Raw genomic sequence first — 26,384 nt, 5'->3', positions numbered from 1 at the left:
AGCTTGTCAATTTTAAATTTACATTTAAGGCTTCTGCAGAACATCCTTCTTCTATAGCAGCACCAATGCATTGGTAACACCTGCCTCTTTCCAGCTGATCACACCTGTTGACATTTAAATGCATTAACAAATCAACTAAAAACCTTCTTCTGGTTCTTTTCTATCTGTGTTAGAACTGGTAGCTCTGTGCATAATAAATTATGATATACAATGTATTCCTTATGTAAATTAATTTTATTGAGTACCAAACATATTTCTGGTCATATTACTTAATGATCCCTCTAACTCAGGAAGGATAATACTAAGAAAACTGTTCCACAGATATAGGTAACTTTTGTATAATACCATCCTTAGTCTTGTGAGTGATGTGTATTTAAATTTTGTCCAAGAAAAGTAAGAAAGTTCATGCTCATATTGACTTTCTGTCGTTAGGTCTATGGAGGAGAAGAGCTCTAAAGCTGACTTGGAAGGTTACACTGGTAGCCAGAAAACATGGGGCCCTTACCACAGTGCTGGATGGAGGAGAACAACACAAATAATATCAAGCTGATTCCAGAAGGACAATACATCTGCAGGAAGTGGGGCATGGATTCTGAAAGTGAGAGAGCCACCCTGATGCACCCTGAGTTTGCACATCCTCCATCTGGATGGCGAGAATTAATCAGGACAGCGCCGCACTGATGATGCGATGGTGCTGCCAGTCCTGCTGCATCCTTGGTACGTGCAAGTGTGGTTGGAACTCGGTCAGAAGTCACTGCACAGATGTTTGTCAAAGCCAAGACAAATATTAATAACACCAGAGTTATAGACTCAAATTTTTCTAGTGAAACCTTTAAAAATCACTACTCACATTCATCAGAGCTATATTACATAGATTGGCTAATGACTATTGAACATTTGAAATAGCTAAGTTGAAATGCAATGAATAAAAACTGTAAGAATTGGAGAATGTTGAATAAATTCAAAGAAATCATCAAATCATTATAAGAGATCTGCTTATGGATATTTAGTAAACAATAGTTTTCTAAGTTATTTGCTATAAATTGTTGATTCATTTCTAATAAGTATCATACAGTATTAATGGTATTTTTATTTCAGCTCCTAGAACATAAAAAAATCTGTAGAAGCTAGCTGAGAATTTTGCAAGTGTGTCTGAATGCCAAATCAACTGAGGTAAGTTGGAGTTTATGTCCCTGAACATATTGTACCTTCAGTGGATAAGGCAGGGCTTAAATATAGATTGAAAACCACAGGCTATTAAGTATCTAGGAATATTTTACCTTATGGAGTTGAAGTCTACAACTAAACAAAGAGGTAATGTGAAAGACAGTGAAAAAAAAAATTGCTGTGTGGTCTCTGCCACATAGTGTATTGTGTGGTGGAAAAGGCTGAGAGCCATAAGAGAGATATTGGGACCAAACCTGACATACTGTATACATTAAACATCTTGCTATTTACCGCCTGAGAAATGTTCTTTAAGGAATTTGTGGGCAGGTTAACAAAAACTTTATGGCATTATAGGAAGCCCAAAATCTGGGATGAAAATGCTAGTGTTAGCCAAACTTTTAGGTGGAGCAAATTTTCCAGAGCTACAAAAATATTGGGTTTTTTGTGTAGCTAAGGAAAGGATGCCGTGTAAGTGGATCTCAGCCCATTTGGATAGCCTCTGAAAATGCACAAACATACTTTTTCATTTGTTCTCATTAACACGGGTGAACTGAAAAGAGCTGCATGCAGTGCTGAAAGCTACGGCTAAGTAGATTTAAAATCATAAAGAGAATGCAGGGAAAACTACACAGTGGAAAGACAGGAAACCCTATGAAACAAAACTAGTGTAAGATTTGTTTTGAGGTATTTTCATTTTTATGTGTCAAGGCCCTGGCACCACCAGCCCTCAGAGCTCCGTGGCGCTGCCTCAGTCCCGGCCTGCCCCGCCTGGGCCCAGCCCTGCCCTGCCCAGCCCAGGGTGGGACCAGCCGTGGTGCCGGGCCAGGCGCTGCCACCCCGTGGGGCTGCCATGCTCGTGTCCCACGGAGGCCTGGGCAGCAGTGCTGCCTGTTGTAGTGCCAGTGAAGGTCAGAGCCATGGAACGGCGCCTGCTGCCGTCTCATCTCCTTGTGAAGCCGTGTTGCCTCAGGCCGGAGCTCCAGGCATTGCAGTCACAGCCTCTCTGCAGACAGTGAGGGACATACTGTGAAAACTGCTCTGCTTCTCCACCAGGACCGGCACAGAGGCGTGGTAAGTAAAACACAGACACTGGCTGATTTCTAAGGGGCCCGAGTCAAGGCCCTCAACTATGTATGTAATGACTTCCCATAACCTCTGCTCACTTCAGTCTTCGCAGAGTTGCCACTCATGAGCACCATGAGCACCACGGCCTTAAATGCTGAGGGGAGGCAATGGAGGAGGGTCCCGCAGTGAATGCAAAGGAGGTGAAGTGTGCTGCCTCACTCCTGCTCCTTTGGCTTTGATTAATGGGACAATAAACACCCAGGAGTACTGCCAGGGAGACCTCGAAAGATGTGGACAGATGCTTGTCTTTGGCTCTTCAAAGGGCATTTACTACCTTAAATATTCCATGATTGTAATTTTCATTGAGGTTTGGTGGCTCTATTCCATTTGTATGGGTATCCAATTACAACTCAAATATTTGCACTTGACAGCAGTTTTAGACTACATAGTTAAATGAAAAATGAACCAAATGCAGTACATACTTTAATAACAATCAGTCTTAAGAGAATTTTTTGAGGAACAACTTCTGACCCACCAGGATTATTAAACATCCTGTAGCATTTTTTGTAAGATTAGTCACAGTGTCTTTCTGAAACTCAATTTATATTATTACATCCTGCCTCCATAAATCACCCTATGGTATCAACTGAATATAGTATTCTTCTGTCACATATTGTTGTAGAAAGTTAAAAAACTGTCGTGTTCCACATCAGAAATGGATCCAGTTTGCTAGAATGTAATGCAGTTCTATTACAAGATTTGGAACTTTCTGTTATTTTACAATCTAGTACATTTGCAAGAGAATCCATTATTTTTTCAGTGCTTCTTGGTGTTCTCATCTATATCAATGACTGTAGAAATGATAGGTATCAGTATTTTGCAAAGACACTAATTTCCAAAGATTTTTCCCTAGGACTGAACACAAAGGAAAGAAAACCATACATTTCAATTTGCACCACCAAAGAACCAAATTTCTAGTTTTTCAAATGTGATTATTTACTTAATGCATTTTGTTTCTTGGCAAGTCTTGCAGATGATGCAATAAATGTCACTCCTTCCTTTTACTCACCATCAAGCAAACAGATCATTTTCCTCCTTTATTCTTTTCTTTAGACTGAGAGGAAAGCCAGGAGCCCTGCTCCTCTTGATTATTATATATCTCGTATGTTTGCCAGAATGGGGATATAAACCCAGTGCTCTATCCAGATTCCAGTGTGAATAATTACATTCTGCCTACCTAAATTCCCACAATGATTTCATTTGGGTACAGTATATTTGTTAATTTCCTGCTCTTGGGCCTGTTTTGGCATCTATTGAAGTTAATGGAAAGTTCTCAAAGAACTTTCTCAGAGTTCTTCTCTGGTGAAGGAAAATGTCCATAAACTGTGGAGGAATTCTGTTGTGGTATTAAACTGCCTGAGTGGACATAAGAAGAGTTGGATCTTATTATAGATTTCTTGCACTGCCCATCTTTACCAGTTTGGAAAACTCTTCCCATTTCATCAATGTTATCTGCATATTCAAGATATAACACATCTGCATATTCAAAATATAACATATTTTTTAGGTGTTCTTTTGTAGACATATTATCTTATATCTGTTAAATTTACAGATATTATGGTTGATCCTGGTGCCACTGACTTTTATGAAGATCTTTCTTTGGACTTTAATGAGGATATCTAGGTAATATCTGAAGATGAGTAGAGGATAGTAGCCTTCTGATGTGTAGAAATTCTGTTTTTTCAGGCATCTGTGGATGTCTGGAATAAAAAGAAATAGAAAAGCTGTTAAAAAATTGAATTAAAGTCTTTTGAACCCCAGATTAAACTACAATACTCTACAATACTGTATGGTACTTCACCAAGACGTGCAGGCAGTTGCAAGTAATTGCTGCTTTCTTAGCAAAATTTGGAATTTTTCCAAAATATATTTTTGCTTTTTCTAGAGATAAAATGTACAGTTTTTGAACCCTTCTCAATTGTCTCTAGGAAGTTCTTCAGAGGATAAAAAGAGAGCAACCCAAAGCAGAGGCAGACCAAATTGTAAAATTAATTCAGACCTGAGGTTTCCTAATTCTTTATCAGGCCCATGTTTGATCAGAATTTATTTTATTTAGAATTTTAATAAAGCGAGGGTCACATCTATTGAAACTAGATGACTCCAGGCTGGAATATATTTGATATTGTTTTTCCCATCTTCTTTTCTCTCTACAATTATTCCGTTCACTCTCATTCTTGGGAATTTTGGTCATATTCTCATGAGCCAGACCCAGGCTGGGGCAGGACACAGACCATCTCTTTATTCCTCCAAACTCTGTGTCATATAAATTTAACCTTGGCCTGAGCTACTGGCATGAAAACTGCCTGTATTATAAATATTATAAATATACAACATTCCTTTCCTTTGTCCTTAGACAAAACTGGGAGCAGGGCTGGTGTAAGTGGTGACAGCATCACACCATTTCTCAGAAACTAGCAGAGGAATTCTACAATGAGAGCCGTGAAGATAATCTCAACAATTTAATGTTGTGATTCTTACTGTGGAGTTGGAGGTCATCTTAATTCAAGAGCAAAACCAACAGTCTTGCAGTGTCATGTACAGCATTTCTAATCACTCAAAAATCCTCTAAGTCAGAAATGTGGTACAGCTAAGCAAAAACCCTTCAGACAAGAAAGATGCTTTTATTTTATTTAATTTGCAAATGTTTCTGCAGCTTGCTAGCTTCATAACCCAGGGCAAGTTTAATTAAAGTCAATGAAGCAGTTTAGAGTGAAGAAGAAATCAGCATTAGAAAAAGTGTTGATTGTTTCGTAATTATGCAATGGACTTTCTCTGTAATGGATTCTTGCCTCTTTAACTCTAGATAAAGCCTGATATCCAATGTAGACAGGAGACCTGGGAAACTCCTTACTAAAATTTCCTTACTAGTTGCTTACCTAGTTACCTTAGCATCCTTGTGACATGATGGATTTCATTGCTTTTTGTCAGCTGTTGGACTAAGTGGGCATTATCTTCTGAAGATTGTAACAACAAAATAGTGTACCATGCAGGAAAGTTTGCGTGTACAGTTTGAAAATATCTCAGTCTATTAACCTTTTATTCAGCAAATGAGCCTGTATGATTCAGTTTAAGTCTCCAGATTCAGCCTGAACTGAGAAATTCCAGTGAACATGGAGAATTTTAGAGGCTGCCTTGAACCTACACATGGTCTCAGTAGGATTTGTTTTTGACGTGGCTGGACACTTTGCCTACAAGTGGCACCCCTCTTACCCTCAGTGGGTAAGGATCTGCCAGCTGTGTATTCCCTCAGTTTCCCAGAGGGGCTGTGGATGCCCCATCCCTGGACATGTTCAAGGCCAGGCTGGAAGTGTCTCTGAGCAACCTGGTCCAGTGAAAGGTGTCCCTGCCCATGGCAAGGAGGTTGGAACTATGTGATCTTTAAGATTTCTTCCAGCCCAAACCATTCAATGATTCTATGATTCCTTCCCAACATCTACAGACTTGATTATTATGTGTAAGAGTAAACAGGAATTTTGACTTTTTGTTTTTCTGTCATTCATTATGTGGCCTCTGTCTGTTACACCATTCTTTGTTTGGGCTGTCTCGGTCTCTTTCATCTTTGCACACTGGGATTTTCCTTTAGGCTCCCATTGTTTTCATTGCTCATATCTAGACATTTCTACTCTAGAGAGAATAAGATCAAAATTCTGTTTGAGTTTCAACTCTCTGTCTCTCTTACTCCCAATATTTTAATCTGGAAGATGTCTGTTTAAAGCAGAATAGATTCCACAAAATTACTACAATAGGGACAATCTCACTGCTGGCTTACTTGGTGCTAGGGCTGAATAATCCCTTTCAGAGACAATGAATGTGGTGCCATCAGCCAACTCTGACAGAGGGTGCTGGTGAGCATTAATTTTGTTGCTGGTGGTTTTATGAAACAAAATTCTGACTGTTGAGAGTTAGACTAAGCTAAATGAACTTAGTTTGGACAGACCACTGCAGGGGCTGGAATGGCTCTTTGCAATGATTGGAGCTTGATTTAAAAAGCAGCATTCAGAATGCATATTCCATATCTAAACCACTCAGTGACTTTTATTTGTTATTCAGACTGGCACTCACTTACGTGAAAATTATGTCTTTAAATTGGAAACAATATTAAGTAATTAACATAAATATATCAACTCCAGCAACAAGCTATTGTAAAAGTAACACAAGATGTAAATTTGGGAGGGCTACTAATGAGGTGGATCAGTGTGCTCTTGAAGCCTGGGCCAAGGATGCTGTTGATGGCAGGTAGAAAATCGTGTTCACAGCTGTAAAACTTACAGGCAGGGCCTTACCATTCCAGGTTCTCCAGAGGAAGCCAGGTCCTTGAAGAACTGTAGATTTCAATTATGTTCCTTGCTACAGTTTTTCTTTGGTTGCTTGCAGTGGCTATTCTTCTTTTCCAAATGGGTACAAATGTGGGCAGTGAATCATGTTTGGGTGTCCTGTCACCAGGGATCACTGTGATCACTCGGCAGCTAATGGTGCATGGGCTGAGCACAGCATCACCATTCCAAACCAGCCCAACTACTAAACAAGAGAGGCAGTGAAAGGAGAAACTCCTGCTGATAGCAGGAACTTCTGTTTTATCTGAGAATAATTTACTGAGAAGGTAATTGGTGAATTCCCAATGGGAAAAAACTTGATTCTGACTGAGCATAGGTTACCAAATGTACCATCATAAAGTAATTGATTTTGTGATATATCAGGTAGGGACATAGTTGAGACTATTGAACTTTTCACTTAGGGCCTCAGGGTGAACTTGAACCAAGCTTCCAAAGGTGAAGAACCAGTGCTTGACATGTGCAGGGTTTTGCACTCTTAACAGCCTCTTTAACTTTCATTTTTTGCTTTTACCAAGATCTAGATTTGCACAGAGTCTCATTAAGATGAGTTGTCATTGGAGATAATCACCAAAGGAATGTGTTATAAAAGGAGAAAAAAAGTATGTCTAGAAAGTCTGAATAATTTTTTTATGCTGTTGTTTTAGTGAAGAGGCTTTGGATGCTGATAGAAAAGTTACTATAGCTATAGGGCACATTTAATTGCATTTTAGAAATTTCTTTTAATCCAGTAATAACAAAAAATTAAATCAGTGCTGACATTTTTTTGTTGCCAGAAGAAGGTAGTAAAAGGGTAAAGAAATAATTGTTAGTTCTGAGAATATAATTAGCAACTTTAATGCTTTAATCTAAAAAATGCATATTTTGAGCCTGGGTGAATGATTAAAGAAAAGATATTGAAAGCCTTTGAAATTTCTAACTGTTTGTTTTTAATTGTAAATTATGATCACTATAATTAGCTCATTTAGTACATTTATAATGTAAACAAATATGAATATACAGAACTTCAGTGATATATTTCAGGGCAAATAAGAGCAACATTGTGACCCTGGGCTCTATTTATTAAGCCTTTCTTTTAGTGTTTGGCACTGTTTCATTCTTTCATACCATTTCCCCCCCTTTTTTTCTAGAAGATAAAAGAAAGCCGTACATAATATTTGCAGGTCTCTGCTGAGGTCTTAATGCATCTGGAACTACACCGAAGAAAACACAGATAGAAATCTGGTCTTTTTGGGCTCCATTTAACTCTGAAGCTTTCTTAAAGCTGGAGTTTTTATCATGTTAGAAAATAAATATTGCATATTTTCTTAAACACTAGGCTGTTAATACTGAGCAATTAGATGAACTGAATGTAATGTTATTTTTCAGGTAGACTTGCTATTTCCAGAGCTAGCTATCTGCAGAAGTGCAGTGGTCTGATACTGCCTGTGCTGTTTCCTGGTGATGCACTTTGTGTAGCATCCTGGGACTAGGTTTCAGGAATCTGCTGCTTTCCTGATACACTGCTGCCTGCCACATCACAGTAACACAAACAGGAGCCGCCTGCACAAGGCTGCCTGCATGCTAATGGAAACATTTCATGAGTAACAGGATGTTATTCCCGCACCAAGTTCAAAGATTAAAATTTGGGGTTTAGTCTCACCATTATTTTTGTAAAAAGACGTCTTTTGTTACATTTCCAGAGCTCAGTTATCACGCCGTGACACACTGCATCCAGTTCTGATAAGTCATGGAAAGTTATGATTAGTTAAGCTCCTTATGAATAGAGAAGGCTTCCCTGAAGGTTGAAACTGGGCTCTAACTTGAGATTTTAAATCATTGTTGAAGTGTTTTGACTAGGCTGCCTTTGTGTACACTAAACAGTTTAAGGTTACTTTTTAATCCAGTGGTGCCTGTTTTATGATGTTCACTTGGTACAATTGAATGCTGTTCAGTTCATCACTGCCAGCTGTCTCCTTGGGATCCTCTAGTAACTAAGTTGTTTAATCTCAGAGGAAGGAATTGTCAATAACAAGCAAATAAGAACTTTTCTGCTGAATTTTCAAGACTAAAAAAACCCTCTTCTGTCATATCTCCCTTATACTGTCTTGCGAGGGTTAGTTGCTCTGTTCTTGCGCTGTGGGCCTGCAGGAGTTAAATGTTTATAGCATGACACAAAGGTAGAAGAGGTACATATTGCAGCAGTGTATTCACCATATTCTGTGGATATTTTTGAGCTGAAGGAAATAAGCTCTGGTTATTACAGCTGTCACGGTGACATCTGATCCTTCAGTATCAGTGGCTTCCTCACCCACCATGTGACCCTGATCACTGCCATGATTCTCTCTGCTATTAAAGTGGGAAAGGTCTTGGCCCTCCAGGTGCTGTTTCAGGTCTGAAATAGCAACGTGTCTGTCACATTCTCTCTGCCTAACTTATTGCTTAAGGACCAAGCAAAAATGTTTAATGTAGGAAGGATCTCATGCAGCAACAAAGTAAAGAATGTGTCCTATGTCTGTTTTAGGGCTGAGAGTGCATCAGTTCTTGAAAATGAGCAGATATTAAAGAAAATTTGAGGCTTAATTTCAACAATTACATTTTTGCACTTCCTTTTTATCTTTTGGGAAACTGCTTGAAAGTCGTGAGAGGTACCTTTAAATTTCACACGAGAATGGGGGCGTATAATAGCTTGATAATTTCCATGAGTCAAATTTGAAAACTTCAAAAATATTGTTATACAAAAATTCATATCCATAGCAGATCTTAACTGAATTTGGGGGAAAAATGAGCTAACAAGCAAAAATGTTGCATGAAAATATTTTAAAACCCTAAAGCTCTAACCCAAACTCTGAAATTGTGTAGCTGAAATGAACAGGGCTTCCCATGATGTGCGTTTTTTCCTTCTTAGTAAGTACCTTGTTTGTGGTATTAATTTAAGACTTGCTTAACCTAGGCAACATGAACGACTTAGGATACTTTTCTATGCAAAAAGATAGGGCTTATCAGGCCTGCCTAATTTTTAAGAATGAGGCATTGGAAAAGATTCTGTACTCTAGATAGCAGAGCTGGCCTAAGTGGCTGTTGCTCTGTACATTGTGCAAGTTTGACGCAGCAGTTGTCACATGTTTCCAGCCCTGAATACTCATCTTTTTAAGCCCTGTAGTGTTGTTAAATTCATGCAACCAGGTACGTGGGGCTTGACAACCAAGAACCAGTGTTTGTATATTGAAATTCAGCTGCATCTGGACTGAACCAGAAATTAAGTAGATGTAATGCCAGAGTAATAAAGAGGTTGGATAAACAGCTTCTAGAAGTTTTGGAGTGATTTTAGGTTCTTAAATTAGTATTACAAAACTATTCTTTTTTGGCTTTGATGGACGTGCCTGTGAGCATCTGACCTAAAATTCCTCCTCTAATGCAGAGGGAGGGGCACTTCTAGGGAGAGTGCCTCTGGTCACCTTTGTCAAGGTAGTGCTGACTTTCTTACAGTGACCCCTGTGAGCAGGAAATCTTAACAGACACAGCTGCAGCATGTTACATTGAAAAATGTTTTTCTTTGAAATAGACCTATACTCATTTTAATACCCTTTGCACTATATTCTGGATTGCAGTTGCAAATACCATGTTTTATTGCATAAAAAGTCCTCTTCATGTTTTGTCAGAAGCATATGTCCATGTGTAATGATATACATATTTAATATGGATATATGCTCACATAGTGTATGTATAGATATATCAAGCAACTTCATAGCTCATGTTAAGATAACACCATCCTTTAAAAATAAAACCTTACAAAATTTTATATAGTTGTAAATGAAAGTTATGAAGTTATATGTGAAGTTAAAAGGTTATAAATGCAGTTCTGCTTATCTTAGTGGAAAACCAGATCAGAAATCGTCAGCAGAGTACTTTTAGAAGAGTTCTGTCATGACTCTGAAGATGGAAAGCAAGATAGACAAGGATTTAGAGCTGATGCAAAAAGAGAAGGGAGGGTGTGTGTTCCTGAGAGAAAACCATAAAAAGAAATGTAAAAAGTGGGAAAATTGAGGTGTGTCCACTCTGAGCATATGTTAGACATTAACTCATAGCAGGCAGGGCTTTGCTCTCTGTTAAAGGAAAGACTAGAATTCTGTCAAATAAGGGACACAGGACAAGCCAACTGGATGGGATGAAATCTTGTTGCCCTTCTATGGAATGGCTGGATGTTCTCTGTGTCCTTGATCCATTTGGTGTCTGGATCTGCGCTGCTCTTTAAAGCAGTATTTACTGTAAACAGAAATGTCACACAACTAGAACATTTGGGGTTAGAGATGGGATTACATGTTCCACCAATTCTCCTGTTTTCACTTTGTGTTCTTTTAAAAGTTAAAAAAGGTTGTTCAAAATTGTCAGTCATCTGTCTGTGGACAAATGAAATGCTTTGAGTGTTGGGCTGTCTGGAGTATAACTCTGTGTTTGTTCATTTTCAGGCCTGTGCAAAGCCTTGGTCTTCACTATGCTCATAAGTCTTCCACAGTGATTATGACTGGGGTCCTTAAATGATATTGTAATTACCATTATTCATAGTAATGGCTTACTAGTAATAATTACTAATAATCTTGATAACCCCCTAAGGAAAAATACTATAGGTGGAAAGCCAGAGATGGAGTCATTATAACAAAGAGACACTTGTTTTTTGTGTCTCTCTTGTAATAAAGTGATTAATTCCCAGCTTTTTTTGAGGGTGATGAAGAGATTTCTGAAGAGACTTCTCTCATAACAACACTCTCTGCCCACCTGCCCCAAAAACTAAGGGTGGAAGAATGAGCAGGCCTCTGTGCTGAGTCCTGTGAAAAGTTCAAGCAGCAAATATAGCCTATTTCCATCCAACCTTCTATCTCTCCTTCACTATTTCTTCATCCTAATTTTCATGGTTTTCTGTGTTTTCATAAGCCTGTAGTGTGTGGTTGACAAAAAGTGTAGTATTTATAGCTTGGTAGACAATATCTTTGCAGAAAATTTTCATTAAACCTTCTCACAGGATACGTTGCCAAATATGCATTGTTTTTATATACTTAAATTCACTTTTAAAAAATGTGCACAAAGATCTGGCTGTGTTTGTCTATGGATAAAGGAACTGTGTACTGTGATCATTAAGTCTTCAGACTCAATAAAAAAATTTCTTATTCACTTCTACAAGTGCATCTCTATCCAGTGATTTGTCCCATATACAGAATGTACCTGCAGCTCTTGGCATCATGGAGGGCAAAGAGGCAAATATTTCTCATAGGCAGGTGAAACAACGTAATCTTGAATGGTGTGCTCAGATTTTTTCAATAAATGTTTTTCGTCACTACAGAGCTTTATACAACAGCAGTAAAGGCAAGAAAGGAAATTAGAAACACAGCTGAGACTGCATCTCATACTTAATAATGGCCTAAAATTCTTACTGTTTATTAAAACTAACACCCTTTGTCAAGGTGTTGATCAAAAATTCTCTGCAGTCTCTTTTCTTTGATCTTTTCATTTTAGAAACCACAGATATTTGTTGCCGTTTATTTAGTTTTACGTCTAAAACATTGAAACTCAAAACTGCTTTCCAATAATGTGTGGTAAGCAGTAATCCTGAATTGATTAAACCAGCAAACTCATCACTAAAAAAATTTGTCCACTCACAAAGAAAGGAGAATTCTGTAACACAAACATAAATGGTCAAAGATGGCACTGGAAAGGATGATTCTAAAAAACCTGTCATCTCTGTAAGCCTCATGCATCTACTGCTGTCCAGTCTGAATATGGGCATAACCTGTTCTAATATCCACATTTACCTTTTGTTTCACCAGCTCCCTGACTCCTGCAAATGCAAAACATTTGAATTTCCTGTTGGCTCAGAGGTGAGATTTATAACATTTATTAAAGCTGCTTTTCGCTGTGAGTTTACTGGGCAGAAAGCCTAAGAGGGCCTTTTTTTCAAGGGGGTTTAATTGCCTGAATTTACCAGAGGGGTGAACATTATGCTTTCTTTGCAGCACCACTATCCACTAAGATTGCCAGGTGTTGAATTTCCCTAGAGGTTCCCTATTTATTGAAGGAATTCATGAAATATCCATCTATCCGGAGCCAGAGCTCCTACTATCCCTTTCCCATTCATCGTCATGATTTTGTTTCCTTCATGGCCGCTTTTGAATTTTGTGACTGATCGTGTTCATTTCTGCCTGTTGCTGTCTGTAAGTGTCCTCCCTCCTCTCTACTTGCACACCTTGGGCAATAGAAAAGGGCCAGGCCTCCTTGGAGCTGAGTGTGCCTGAGAGCCTTTACTGGGATGTGGCTCTGGAGCAGAGCCCAGTCCATGCTGGAGCACACTGGAGCTCCTGGCAGGGTGGGAGGGGAGGTGAGCAGAGCACAGGAAAGACAGGACAAGTAGGGGGAAGGCTGAAGAGCAAAGAGGTATTTTTCAATGTTTAAAGTAAAAGCCTAGAAATAGCCCTTTAAAATCCATGAATGGACTTCTTAACAGATGGCAACCCTACTGTCAAGTGAGCCCAAGGCAGGCAGGCCATAACTGTTAGCAAGCGTATTGTTAAGGGAATTTACTAATTTACTGATGGAGCAGGCGCTTCAGCTGAAGAATAAATTGGAATATTTTGGTGCATCTCCTTTAAAAAGTCATCCACTTTTAAGTCTATGTATTAAAATTACACAGTCTTAAATGGGGGTCTCCTTCGCTAAACAAAAGATATGTAAATTACATTTCAAGATTTATATTATGATAAAAACTGAAACACAAAAGAGACATTATCTTGCAAAAATGTAAAAGTACATTGCTTCATGAGTCTATAATGATATAATGTGATGTTGATGTAGTTTAAAATGTCAGAAGGGAGACAATGACCTTAAAAGTTTAAGGCAGACACATTAATATTGATTGATTTTTAAGAGATTAAACAGCAAGAATATATCTATACATAGACTGGATATTGGATTGTTTGAAAATTTGAGATGAGATACAGAACATTACGGTCTTGTAATGCTTTAGACTTAATAGCAAGAACACGCATTATATGCAGCCATTTGTACTACAGGAAACCAGATGATGATTTGCCTTGAATTTATCAGACTATTTCTTATAAAAACTAGTGGTGTTTGACAAAGCTAGATGATCGTTTCTGGCTTAAGCACAAATGCTGGTCTGTCACAGATGTCACAAAAGTCTTAATGTTGTTTTGTTGGGTTGTTTGTTTTTAATGCTGTTCTGTATCTATGTAGAGCTGTATGGTGTATTAGAATTATTTTATATACACACACATACAGACATTCCTAAAATATATTGAGCACTGTAAAACCTCAACAGCCTGGCCTTGAACCAAATAATGTGGCTGTCCATCAAACATCATATCTTTCTTTTCCCCCTATTTTTTGTCAAACTGGAAGAAGGTAGTCAGTAGCACTTCTTGTTTAATTAAGTTTAGGTCCATATCCATGGTTTTGCCAGCAAAGTCATAAAGAAATGTGCTTCTCATTGACAAGGAAGGTGTTAAATATTGTGATATTTATTATTCCCTGGGGCAGTTTATCATCTCAGGTTGATGGAAGTTTTGTCTTATTCACAGATAAGCTGTACTCTTAATGAGACTTCCACTGGCCAGAGAAATTGGGATGTTGGTCATGGTTGGCCCTTTAGACTTTTAGGAACCAGGCCACAGATGCCCTGGACTTGGAATTCAACTTGCAAGAGAGAACAAGTCTGACCAGGAGGAGATGGACCATCTAGCTGAGAAGAGATCCTGAAGCATGGTACAAGTTGGAGATTTTCATTCAGAGTCAAACCTCACAAAACATGAGGCAGATAAACATAAGGTCTAGACAACATTTAGAATTTTTTTTTTTTTTAAATATCACTTTCCAACAAATCATTGAGAACAGGTGGGAACCTGGAGTTAAGCAAAGACATTTTGCATAATAGAGAATTTTTGTTTTCCGAGAAGCAAAGACAAGAAAAATTATCGTGTGGTCATTTTGCTACCAGATTGAATGTGTTTTTTTAATATACGAAAAGGTGGATTCTTTTTGGATTCTTGGTGGATTCTATCAAACAACAAAGTGTCTGGATGTCATAGCTACATCCTGTAAATATCTCTTTTGTTTTGCCAGTTGTAAAACCTGTTTTGACCTTCTAGTATGGGAAAATAGCCCAAATGGCCTGTTTAATAGACCAGAGAAAGCACAGTGTTTCCAAAGGGCCTGGAGTAAGTGAGCACCCAGAATCCCAGAAAGCCAAGAAATTTGAAGGCAGACAGACTTGATTTAATTATTTTTTACTACAAGTCTCATTTCAGAGAATGATTAACGGGAGAAGAGACATAAATGGCAAATACTTGATCAAAGTAGCTGCTGTCAGGGTACCATCTAGATAAATTAGGAAAAGAATGCTCAGGTTTCTGTGAAAGAAGACTAATGACATCAAGTCAAGATGAAATAGAAAGGAGCAGCATTGCAGGCTGGAAATCATAAAAGACTAGCCTGCCCTGACAAGAAGCCCTGAGAAATTTCCCGAACTGGAAAGTAATTGGAATTGGGAAGGGATTACTTTCTGTAAGAGCCGAGTCTTGAAGTTACACAGGACTGAAGATGACCCAGGCACCAAACTTGCATTTTGGAACCTGTCGAGACAAGTGAAGGAATCTTCTGGAAGCATCTGAAGCAGCAGCTGTTAGTATCAGCTCTGCACACTGCAGGTGTTTTGTATCTCCTGTGCTCACTCTACTCAACCAGGATCAGTCCCTTCACTTAAAAGCTCAAACAGTCCCACCTGGAGGCACGCAGACTGGATGAAAGGACTGTGAAACCAGTAGACATTTGTGTAATTTGGAGAACCTGTTTACAGGAATGGCTGTCTCCTGGAGAGAGCAGTGGCCCTAGCTGAAATCGAGAGAAAGCTTTACGAGTGATCTGAACGTACTTGTGTGAAGAGAGGCATCTTAGAAGGTAGGATTGGTCTTTTGGTATCCGTAAAGGATTTCAAAAAAGTAAATTGTAAAAGATCTCCAAACCTCTTTCAGGGGTCAGAGGTGTGCTCCTGGAAATCTAGTATTTAAATAAAAATAAGATGACCCATTTCTCAGAAAACACTGAATTGTCATTTAACTATTGACTTAGAAAACTTTAACTGTTTTCTAAGAAACACTAGTTCTCCTGTCTAGAGGAGCAGCTCTTCCATTAGAAGTCTCCTTGCTTCAGATTTAAGTTATAATATAGAGTAGCATTTCTGCAGACAAGCACTTAGTGTGATCAGTACTAAAACTGCGTGAGATTAGCTAATGTACTTTTCTGTGATGTGCAAAGTGAGTGCCAGGATGTGCCATTGTACCTGCCTGCAGCAGCATGAAGTTACGCTTCAACAGCGTTCCGTCGGAACGTGGGATTTTGAAGGCAGGGAAGCGGTCTCTGGGGTGTTGCCCGTCAGCAAGAAAAGGTTTTTAAAAGTAAGAAATAAAGGAAGAGTCTGAACTGATGTTTAGAACAAATAAATGGGAGCAGCAAAACTTTCAATGGTAGTATTACATGCCATCATAGAACAATAGCTAAATGAAGCATGTATTTAAAATTTGGTGAGAGGCTTTTGTACGTTTCAGTTCTGTTTGGCTCAGCGGGTGTGCTGCACTTTAGACTTCAGTCTCCAGGGCTGTCAATCCAACAACTTTCACAAGCACTATATTCACTTAAAAGCTGAAAGAGAAAAATAGAAGGAGATGATGCTAATAGCACTTAGCACTTATATAGCTTTCCTTCCTGAAAGTACAGTGCAAACATGAGATAATTAACACGTACTTTGTCTTGGAGATGCAAATGTATCTCTAAACAACCTTCAAGCAAAGAGAATACAGATGCATAAAACCAACCCTATGCCCAGTTGCACGTTTTCAAGCTTAAATATTGCGAGGTGCTATTGATGGTATAATTTCTCCCTGCAGTTGATCAGTAAGTGCAGCTTGTAGAAACCAACACGGTATATTTCTGCATGCAGGGCTCCTTCATTGTGTGAAGAATTTAATGTAATGATTTCAGATTTTATTTGATGAAGTGCCTGATACAGGTATCCACCACCAGGTTATACAAGGGGGTGTGTTGTTTGAGTGGTCAAAATATGGGATTAGGTTGCAGGGATGCACCAGTTATTTAAACTGCCAGGAGCCTCTGGAGCAATCCTGCTGTGCCTGCTCCAGTATTGACCCACCTGGTGTTAGCTACTCTGAATATGTTCCACAAAGTCTTGAACACATAGTTACCCACCTCATCCACTTACCTAGAAACTTCAAAGTCTTAAAAGGAAAGAATCAGGAAAGAGACATTCAGCTGGCACTGAGAGAAGTGAAATCCTGTTGAGGAGAAAAAGAGACAGCTAAAACTATGAGTCTCAGATGAAAAGTTTTTCTCCAAATGAGAAAGGAAAATGTCTGCAGCTGTGATATGTTTTCAGTGTACTGTTTTTCTGTTTAAAATAAAAATTCAGTGGTGTTTTCAAACCTGCAAATAGACTTATAAGTCAATTTGATAATTAAAGAGTTCTTTTGAGCCCTTGAGCTACTACCAAAGGCTATCAGCACAAATCAGCCAGGATGTGGAGCAGGTCTGGTCAGGATGTGAGCAAATCTGTTTCATTCACCTCTTTATTCTTAGGCCATTATGACTTTAGGATGGCAAATCTGTCAAATTTGCATTTTCCTCCAGTAGTAGAGTTTTGGCAGAAGCTGATGTTGGTGCTGTACTGTACTCATGCACAGTTAGGTAACCAATGCATGCTTCATTTGAGAGAGGCACAGAAAGCTTCTCCAGGTTACTGCATCTCTCAGTGCTGAGCTCAGGTGCTGAGAGCAGAAGAGGTGTGAAAAGCCTTGTTAATAAAAGTCTGTTTAGATTTCATTAGTCTGAGTAGCCAGATCAAGACAATACACCTTGCCAACCCTTTGAGAATTTCAGTCCTCTCTGGAAAAACTTTCTTTCCAGCACTGAATATCTTTCCCAGTTGAATGTTTATGCAGTGCAAGAACTCTCTGCTGCTTCCTTTGATTAACAGAGAGAATGGAGACTGCCTTCCACTTGTAGAAGATGGAGCAGGAAAGATGAAGGAAGGAGCCAGGGAGGTCTTCTTTCTGCTCAAACCAAAGAAGCCTCCAGCTCAGCCTTCCATTTTTTAGCTTTCTGTTTCTCTCCTATTTTAGAAAGGGGAACTCCTTCGTGTTACAGGAGGAGCAAAGGGGACTGGTGTGGAGGATAGACTGGATGTGGCAGTATGGCAGAGTGGTGTCTCAAAAATGCCAAAAGCATTGGGAGGTATAATTCCCTGATTGCACCCTGAGATGGGTGATTGGTAATGTTCAGCTCAGAGCTGGGGTTTGGGGCAGCCGTGTCTCAGCAAGCTCCAGCGTGACTTCTGCATTGTGCCAAAAGCATTTTATTGGCTAGATCTGGAGAAGTCTCCCACCAAGGCTGACTGGAAGAGAGGTGCAGTGAACCACAAAGAGCTCTAGAAAATATTAATTTCTTCCTCTTCACCATGGCTCTGGCCTCTGAGCAGTGAAATAAAAGTGAGGATTTTTGAATGAAAGCTGTAGCTATGGGAGAATCTTTAGCTGCATGATGAGCCCTAGTCTTTAACCAATCTGAGGACTTTGGTGATGTTTTTCAGTTTACTGTAAAACAAAAAAACAACCTGTGGTAGACTTGGTGTATGGCGTGGGCAGGCATTTTCTCCCCCAGAAAATTAAGCCTCCATTTTAATCACTGTGATTTTCTTTGTTGTGGTCTTTTTAATGTTCAGAAAGTTTTACTTAGGTATTTATTAAAGTTTTTAAAGACTTAACTCTTGATGAAAGCAGATATAGCCTCATAAGTGTGAGTGCTTTCTCTATCTGTATATGCACTCACCTGGATATCCTGAAAATATATCTGTACAGATTTCAAAACCCAACTAGTAATAAATGACAAGAAATTGGTCCTGGAAAGCTGAGTCAGTCTAGTTCACCATGTATTCCACTGTGTTACACTTTCATTATAAATTCAGAATAAATTACAAAGGTTAGTAAAATCTTGTTTCACTTTTTTTTTCCACCTGTCCACTTGTATTTTCTAAATAAGTCTCAAATTTAAATGATTAATGACCTAACTTAATAGAAAGGAAAATTATTCCGAGACGAACACATTTTAAATAGCACATTTTCATACACGTATTTTACATTGTTACTGAGTGATAACCCAATACAGTTAATTAGTACCTTTCTCCTAGTATAACTTAATTGTCATCAGGAGTAGGATTTAGCCCTTTTCATCTTGTCATGGCTTTTGGTGTTAAGTGCTTGCAGTACTTGCCCCATCAGATGCAGGAGGGTGATGTTTCATTTATCGCAGAACTGCAATTTTTTCTGTAGCGTTCCTTAACAAAAACATTTTGTTATATGGAGTGGTTGGTGATGTAGTCATTGAAGTCAATATGACTTTGACAACTGATGTCAATGAGAAGAGGACTGTGTTGACTGTGACTGTGTCACCCCAGTGAAAGACGAACACTGTGCTCTTTTAATATTTCACACCCATATTTTAAGAGCATTACTTGTAAAAGATGCCCTGAAAATAAGGGAGGAGAGATGTGCCTGTTACTGCAAAACTTAGCTTCTGAATTCTGTTTCTAGATGCAAGAGAAAATATAAAATGTAAGGCATGTGCTTTATTAAACTATCTTCTGATACATTGCCTTTCTGATGCAACGTGGTGTTCTCCTGCACTGTTTCCCAGCATGATGGCTAATGTCCTGCTCTGAAAATTATCCATTAAAATTTTATCAATTTTGTGTTTTGGTGAGACAGTATGAGGAAATGCCATTGGAAAATTAGATTCCTCTTTGACATCGGGCGCCCAGTCAGCAATCCAATTCCATGTGTTTCTACTGAGACATTAGGATTTGATATAATTTTGGGCAGAAAACATTTTAAAATGAAACAATTGAATTTTCTGGACGGTCTTGGGGACCACTTAGCTTAAGAGAATACACTTCCAAATCAAAAGCCTTTCAATCATTCTAAATATTATTTGGATGATATTTGCTTTATGTGTAGTAGCAGTTTGAATTTGTATTGAATGTTTGACTGGCTCGTGCTCACATAGATGATGTATGAAATTATTATTTCATATTTTTCTACTGTTTGCATTGCAAGTGACATCTGGCTGACAGGAACCTGGAGAAATAGGATACAAAGTGAATGCTGCAGTTACCACAGTATCATATTTATCAAAAGGCTTAAGGTTGGTCTGTCTTTGCTTCACATGTGAAACTAACAGCAATGAAAAAGAAACAGCACTTCTTTTTTTATTTAACTTAGCCACTTAGAAAATGAAGATAGATGAAGAAAAAATGTTAATTATATTCTGTATTCTATTCATTTAATTAATTAATGTAGACAATCATGTATACTGGCTGAAAGACAGTTCTCAACTTGTATGGAGGGGTTGGTTTTGTTTATATTATACCTTTTGATTTTGGCTGATGTTATATATAATCATATGCACTATATCACAGAGTTAGGGAAGTCTGGAACAAGCTACTATAGTAGACTGGCACAATTCTTTTTAAAATTTGTGTTCAGCTGCACAAATCTAAAGGAAGGTTAATTATAATTGCATTGTATTTTTGAAATGTACCTGTTGAACTCCTGTCTTTAACCAAACTCTTACCTGAACACTTTCTCATTAAGCTCTTGTTGTGTCACTTGTCTAGTGGTAAATTTGAATTAGTAAATTCTTGACTAGAATACAGGTTTTAGAGGTTTTAGAAAATGTTTTACAGTTTGAAATATGGCATGAAAACTTACAATTTAGAAATATAAGTCCAGCCTTTAAAAAAAAAAGGCATTTTCCCAATATATGCATTTTGTGAGGAAGCTCTGCCGATGTTACAGGACAGGTCCAAAAGTGATACAGTGAAGTGTCCAGTTTCTGGCCATGCTCTAGTTTCTACACTGGCTAGAAGTGTCTCTTGGACACTCTTAGTCACTGCCTCGCTGTCTTTCATGCTTGTTGGTTATAAAGACTGTGGGGTCTGTGAAGAAAACGGAGGAATTTGTAAGGGTTGTGTTGTGCCCCAGCCATTCTGGGAAGGAGGGAATCTGGGGGCTGTTCCATGTATGCATGTGTAGTTCAGAAGAGAAAAGCAAGAAGAGGTTGTACAGAGTGAGATGGGTAGAACAGTCTAGGAGGGGAAAAGTCTGCCTGAGAGAGACAGAGAGACGGCAGACCAAGCAATCAAAAAATAATTGCATCTCTACTGCTGCCAAGTGATTTTCAGATCTAGGAAGTTAACAAGCTGAGAGCACTCAGCATCTTGCAGAACTTAGACCTTTGCTTTTAAACAAATAGGAGAGCCAGATGTGTGGTCCAATTCACAGGACACAAGAACAGTAGTTTTTCTTCAGGTCTACAATTGCAAGGTCAAGTTGGGAAACTTGAAAAAAAAAAAAAAAACCAACAAAAAGAAATTAACCAAAATATGAAAAACTGGGGGCAAGAAATACCAAGCAAAACATTTCCAAATTGTTCACAGAGGAAAATTTTATTCCCCTAAATGAACCTCAAGAGTAGCCTGTCTATTTACTGATGACAGAGGGCATTTTCCTGTCCTGCTTTCTTAGACATTGGCGGTGTGAATACCTTCACTCTATTTTTCTCTCTGCTTTTGCAAACATCTCCAGTCAATAAAGACTGGACTTATCCATTGCCATCCTTGCCTTTCCTGGTTTTTTTGTCAGACACCCAAGCAAAGATCACTGAAACGTTGATCACTTCAGACCAGCAGAGTATCAGATGAGAGCATTCAGAGCAGTAAGTGTTCTGAGCCTAGCAGTGAGACAGGACCAAGCAGGAAAACAAGGAGTTCATCCTGCAGCACAGTCTAAGCCTGGTTTCCTAAGCTTTGCAGAGTAGTTCTTTTCAGCAATTCGTGAACCATGCAAATGCTAAATATGATTCACTGGGATGTGCTTTGCAATTTTAGATGAAGATCACAAATTATTTACCTTGTACTAGTTGAGGATATTGTGACAAAGAATTTGTCATGAGGAAACACTAGGTACCTTGCCACTTAAAAAAAAATATAACAAAAAAGAGCAGGTACTCTTGGAGCCTTTCTGAATGGGTACTATTCACTGTGATGATTCATATGTGCTAGGATGATTGGTTGTTAATGGATTATTATAAAACACAGTTTGCTTACCCGTTTTCCATATTGTCATTTACTCTTTTTGAACATGATATCTTTATTTGGGTTTTCTAGAGCTCAAAAGATCTGGCATCCATCATACCTAAAGCAGTGAATGTATCCAGGCTCTCCTTGTGGGAGAGCTGGACTGGGAGAGCCAGACCCCCTATCTGAAATTTTTATGCAGTGTGTCTTTACTTACTAATAGAATGATTTGTATACAGACATATACAAGGTATCTTGAACCTCATTTAAGTAAGTTTGCCAGTGCCTCCTATTGAACTGAAGTCACAGAACTCTTCAATTTATTTTTTTCACTTATATTCAGCTGTGTTGTATTGTTACGTTGTACTTCTGTATCTACTTTGTGACATATGAAACAAAGCTGTTCTAGTTTCTTAGCCAATGTTATTTATGCTCTGTGCTGATGTATATTACACTTTAACCCGTCTACTTCTCTGTCTACCTAGCCACATGCTCAGATTTTATCAGCTTCTGGTTAAGATTGCTGAGCTTCCCATATGCCAACACAAACAAAAAGCAAGGAAATAAGTGGTTAAGTCATTCAACACCCCATTTACACTGCTCTCCTCAACAATCTTTCTCAGTCCCAACTAGCTCACTTCCAATGACCACAGTCCACAGGCTTCCAACTTCACCCTGATTACATGGTTTTTCTTCTGTTTACTATTCAAGACATTGTTTCTTTTTTTCTGCTCCATGATTTTACATTTTCTATCTTGAATATTTGTACCCTGAACTAAGACATCATTATTAATTAAAAATTGAGAAAAGTCTGTAGATCATCATTAGTTGCAATGTTGCAGGTTTAAGAGCTGAAGATCTGGGAAACACTTCTTTTGTCCTTTGTGTGCCGAATAGTAAAGTCATGCTTCTTGATAGTTTGCATTTCCAGTCTGTTTCACAGAACAAGAGTAGGTCAGACTTCCTCCATTGCTCTTTTGAACCTTTCTCAGCCTGTGGGGTAAACCAGATTGGTCAAAGGTCTGATCCTTTTGAAAGTGGAGTCTTGGCACTTTCTTCTGTGGGGGTGAAGATGAAAGGGAATGAATGGCACTCAACATAAACAACCTTTGCTCTTCAAGAGAAGAGTAGTAGCACCTACGTACACTACAGGAACTGAGTTCTCTAGATCATGTTAATGTCAGTTGAAGTACTTGCAAGTGAATTTTGAGGCAATTTTAAGGAGGTGATTTGTATATATAATAAGAGCCAGAGAAAAAGTATTCGCATTTTGTTTAATGACCAAAACTAGTATTAGCTGTGATTAGACTGATGAACTGCCTGAGACATTTCAATACAATAGCAGACCTTGAGTATATTTTTATTTGGCAGAAGGCGGTAGGACGAGTAAAAAAAGCCTATGGACATAAGCCATAAACCTGAGATTTTTCCCTCTTCCCTTTTCTTCTCCACTTTATTCCCAGTTCTTACATCTGGAAGAATCTTTGGATAAACAGGAGTCCTGAGGTAATATACCATAATGGCAAAAGCATGCTGAAGAGGGTGGAGTGGAAAAGAAAGGGGAAATTCTGTGTTGATAAATAAAGTAATTTTCCTTGAGCTTACCTTCACAAAGTTTCTGGGTAGTTTAGAGGAGTGTTGTAGAAAAGAATGTTGCCTGCTTGAAACATTGCTTTCCCTAAAGGCTACACAGTAGTGTATTGGAAGATACTTGTCCTTCTAGATGAGAATTTCAATTCTTGACTGGATATCTTTGGCTGGACTAAACAAAAAGTGTGGAAGGACTTCAGAGAGCCATTTTTACCCTCTGTTATAGCTAAATGTTGTTATGACACATATGAAGATCTTGCTGGTGACTCATTTGGCCTGATTTGTTTAACATTTTGGTAGACTATTTGCTTTTTCTCCTCTCTGTATTAGCTTTGTATGGTTGGTGTTGAATGTGCTTTTTTTTTTTAATGATTTTTTCCATATTAATAAAAGCAGACTTTATTTATAGATTTTTTTTCTAGAATAAACAAACCCTGCCTACTCTGCAGATGATTAAATAGCACTCAAACCAGAAAAACATAATGTGGAAAGTTGTCCTAATGATGGTAATAGCTGTGAATTCCAATCATACTCCTAGGGATGGAGAATACTGAGTGTGTGATCCCCCAGTAGGGATGTTGGTGTCTGTTCCCTGTGTGTGGACTAATCCTTTTTGAAGCCTTCCATACAGATGAAATTTGACTCAAAGCTCATCTGAACAGGCCTTTACTAGCAGCTATTCTGAAGTCTAAAGTCCTTTAAAAATTGTTTTACCATCCATGAAGCTGAGTTTGGCTCAGATAGTAGAAACCTCGACACCTCGGAAACACAGCAATCCCTTTTCATATCTAAACCAAAATGGGATTTGGATTGTTATACCCTAGCCATGTGTTCATTGGAGACTTCAAAATTCACATGAGAATGCCTGTCTGCTTTCCATCTGACAAACGATGCTCTCTTTCTACCAGCAAAGATTTCAATATAATATATTTTTAAAGTAATCTTTCCCTGATCAGCAGACTGTAATATTTTATCATTTTGTAGGCTTTTTTCCTTTATGAATACGTCACCAAATTGCATTTAATATCTATTAAGTTGGATTTTTAAAAGATCAAATGGCTTCCACATCTCATGATCTCATGATGTTGTTCTTCATAATTTATTTCTTCCAAATTGATACCACTGCATACTTGGAACTTGATTTCTGTTCTCTCATCCTGCCTGTAAACAGGATCCTGACAGGAGTCCTGGCTTATGAAAGCATAAAATTTGTGGGGCTATCTATTATGCCCCTCTTTTCTTGAAGGAGGCCTTTCTGTTACATTTCTACTCTTCTGGGAGCTGTTTCCAGATACCCAACCTTTTGTTGTTTACTTTCAGCATCTGAGCTCTCCGAGCTGCTGTGATTAGATGATGTGTTGGTTTTTTCACCTAGCTGAGCTTTTACTTTTGCATCTTTTAGCACATTCTTACACTGTCCCACCTGCTCTTTGGCTCCCTTGGCTCTTTGTTAGAGTGAATGTCAATGCTGAAATTTCAAAACATTGAAGTAAATAACACAACCCATACTTCTGCTACTTTTGCAAAGGATCAGCTTCCTAAAGAAAAAAGTTACATTTTTGCAAAGCTATGAAGACAACAATGAACAAATCATAAGAGGTGTTGCTCATATTCTTATTCTGTTGTTTCTTCCACTATGAAGTTAACTCTATTATGTGAGACTTCAGTCTAGAGATGTCACTGTTTATTTTTTGAAGATGCATAGAGTACTCAAGCTACAACTGCTCTGAAAATAAATATACTATGCATTAGCATTTGAATATTCCTGTCCAGAATGATTTTCTCTGTTGATATAGGCGTTTTCTGATCTATGCTATGCATAGCTACTATAAAATACAAAATAAAAAAAATATGAAAAATCACCTAGAAGGAAAAAGCAGATTCTTTTTTTTTTCAAACTGTACTGAATAAAGGTCTGAGAAGCCATTGCTTGTTGCATAACTGTTGTGACTAGGTATGTTTCCAGTCAGGGGTGGCTGGTGCATGCACTTTTTTCCACCTCAGCAGCTTCAGTTTTGTAGCTGTTTGCATAGACATTGTTAGAGTAATTAGTAGACTATGTTCAAATGCATAGTATGGGGGTCTTGGCAGACTTACACAAACTTCAGTTTGCAGTAGCATTAGGTATCAGATCCCAACATGCATGTGTCCAGTCACAGTTAATCCAAGTTGCAATATTTTGTTGTGAACAGACTTCATGAGTAGTTACAACACTCAGACACAAATGCTCCTGTGGGGGCACATCTGCCCTGTTAGCTATCTGCATAAGTTTTAAGATATGTTATTCTCACCTGAAACTCCATGCAGAAACAAGAGCCCTCTCTAGATATTTATTTAGTTAATTGTCTTCAGACTTTAGAACTGATCTGTTCAGATGCACTTTTTATGTTCTTTGCTATTTTGTTGTTGGTTTACTATCATGTTTTTGATTATAAGGTTGTCACTTCTGAGCAGCAACTTGCGTTATGATGCTTCAGCCCATAAAGCGTTCAGATGAACTTATTTCTTACATTTAATCTTTTAGTTTTAATATTTTGTTCCCCTTTCACTTTTCAGTCTATTTTTAGCACGATACAATAAAACAATAATGCAAATTTTGTGTTTCTACATGCACGCATATGTACATGTATCTATATATGTCCTATAGCTTGGGCTGGGGGCGATGTGCTTTTGAAAGAAAATCTGAACAATAGGAAGTTCTGGTATACTTCTTCTCTTGCTGTCTTTCAATTGTGCTCATTTTAGGTCTGAGTATAAATATGTGTATGTTTCTAAGGTGGCCATGCCACAACAACTTCCCCAAAGTTTCACATTCACTTGTAAATAAAACTGTTTCTGAATTCTAACTGCTGCTGTGTTATCTGAGAAGTAATGAAGTTTCTGCCTAGACTGGAGGCACTAACCTAGAAAGATAAACAGAGAGCACATGTTTTGTGCTTGTGAATTATTGTTTGTGGTTTGCTTTGATAATTTTGGCCTTCATA

The 26,384-nt window shown here is 38.3% G+C and overlaps 1 long non-coding RNA gene across 3 annotated transcripts in view; it reads left to right on the top strand.

Moving 5' to 3' along the window:
* Positions 1–1,097: 1,097 nt before the first annotated feature.
* Positions 1,098–26,384, top strand: part of LOC134555645 (uncharacterized) — a 278,752-nt gene continuing 253,465 nt past the window's right edge. For all 3 annotated transcript variants that reach the window (XR_010081466.1, XR_010081465.1, XR_010081464.1), the window contains exons 1-3: positions 1,098–1,173; positions 12,425–12,475; positions 14,192–15,566. This is a non-coding gene — a long non-coding RNA (uncharacterized LOC134555645). The remainder of the gene's footprint in view (positions 1,174–12,424; positions 12,476–14,191; positions 15,567–26,384) is intronic.

Source organism: Prinia subflava, chromosome 10, assembly GCF_021018805.1.
Source record: "Prinia subflava isolate CZ2003 ecotype Zambia chromosome 10, Cam_Psub_1.2, whole genome shotgun sequence".
Lineage (NCBI taxonomy): Eukaryota > Metazoa > Chordata > Aves > Passeriformes > Cisticolidae > Prinia > Prinia subflava.
This window is presented reverse-complemented; position numbering and strand designations above follow the sequence as displayed.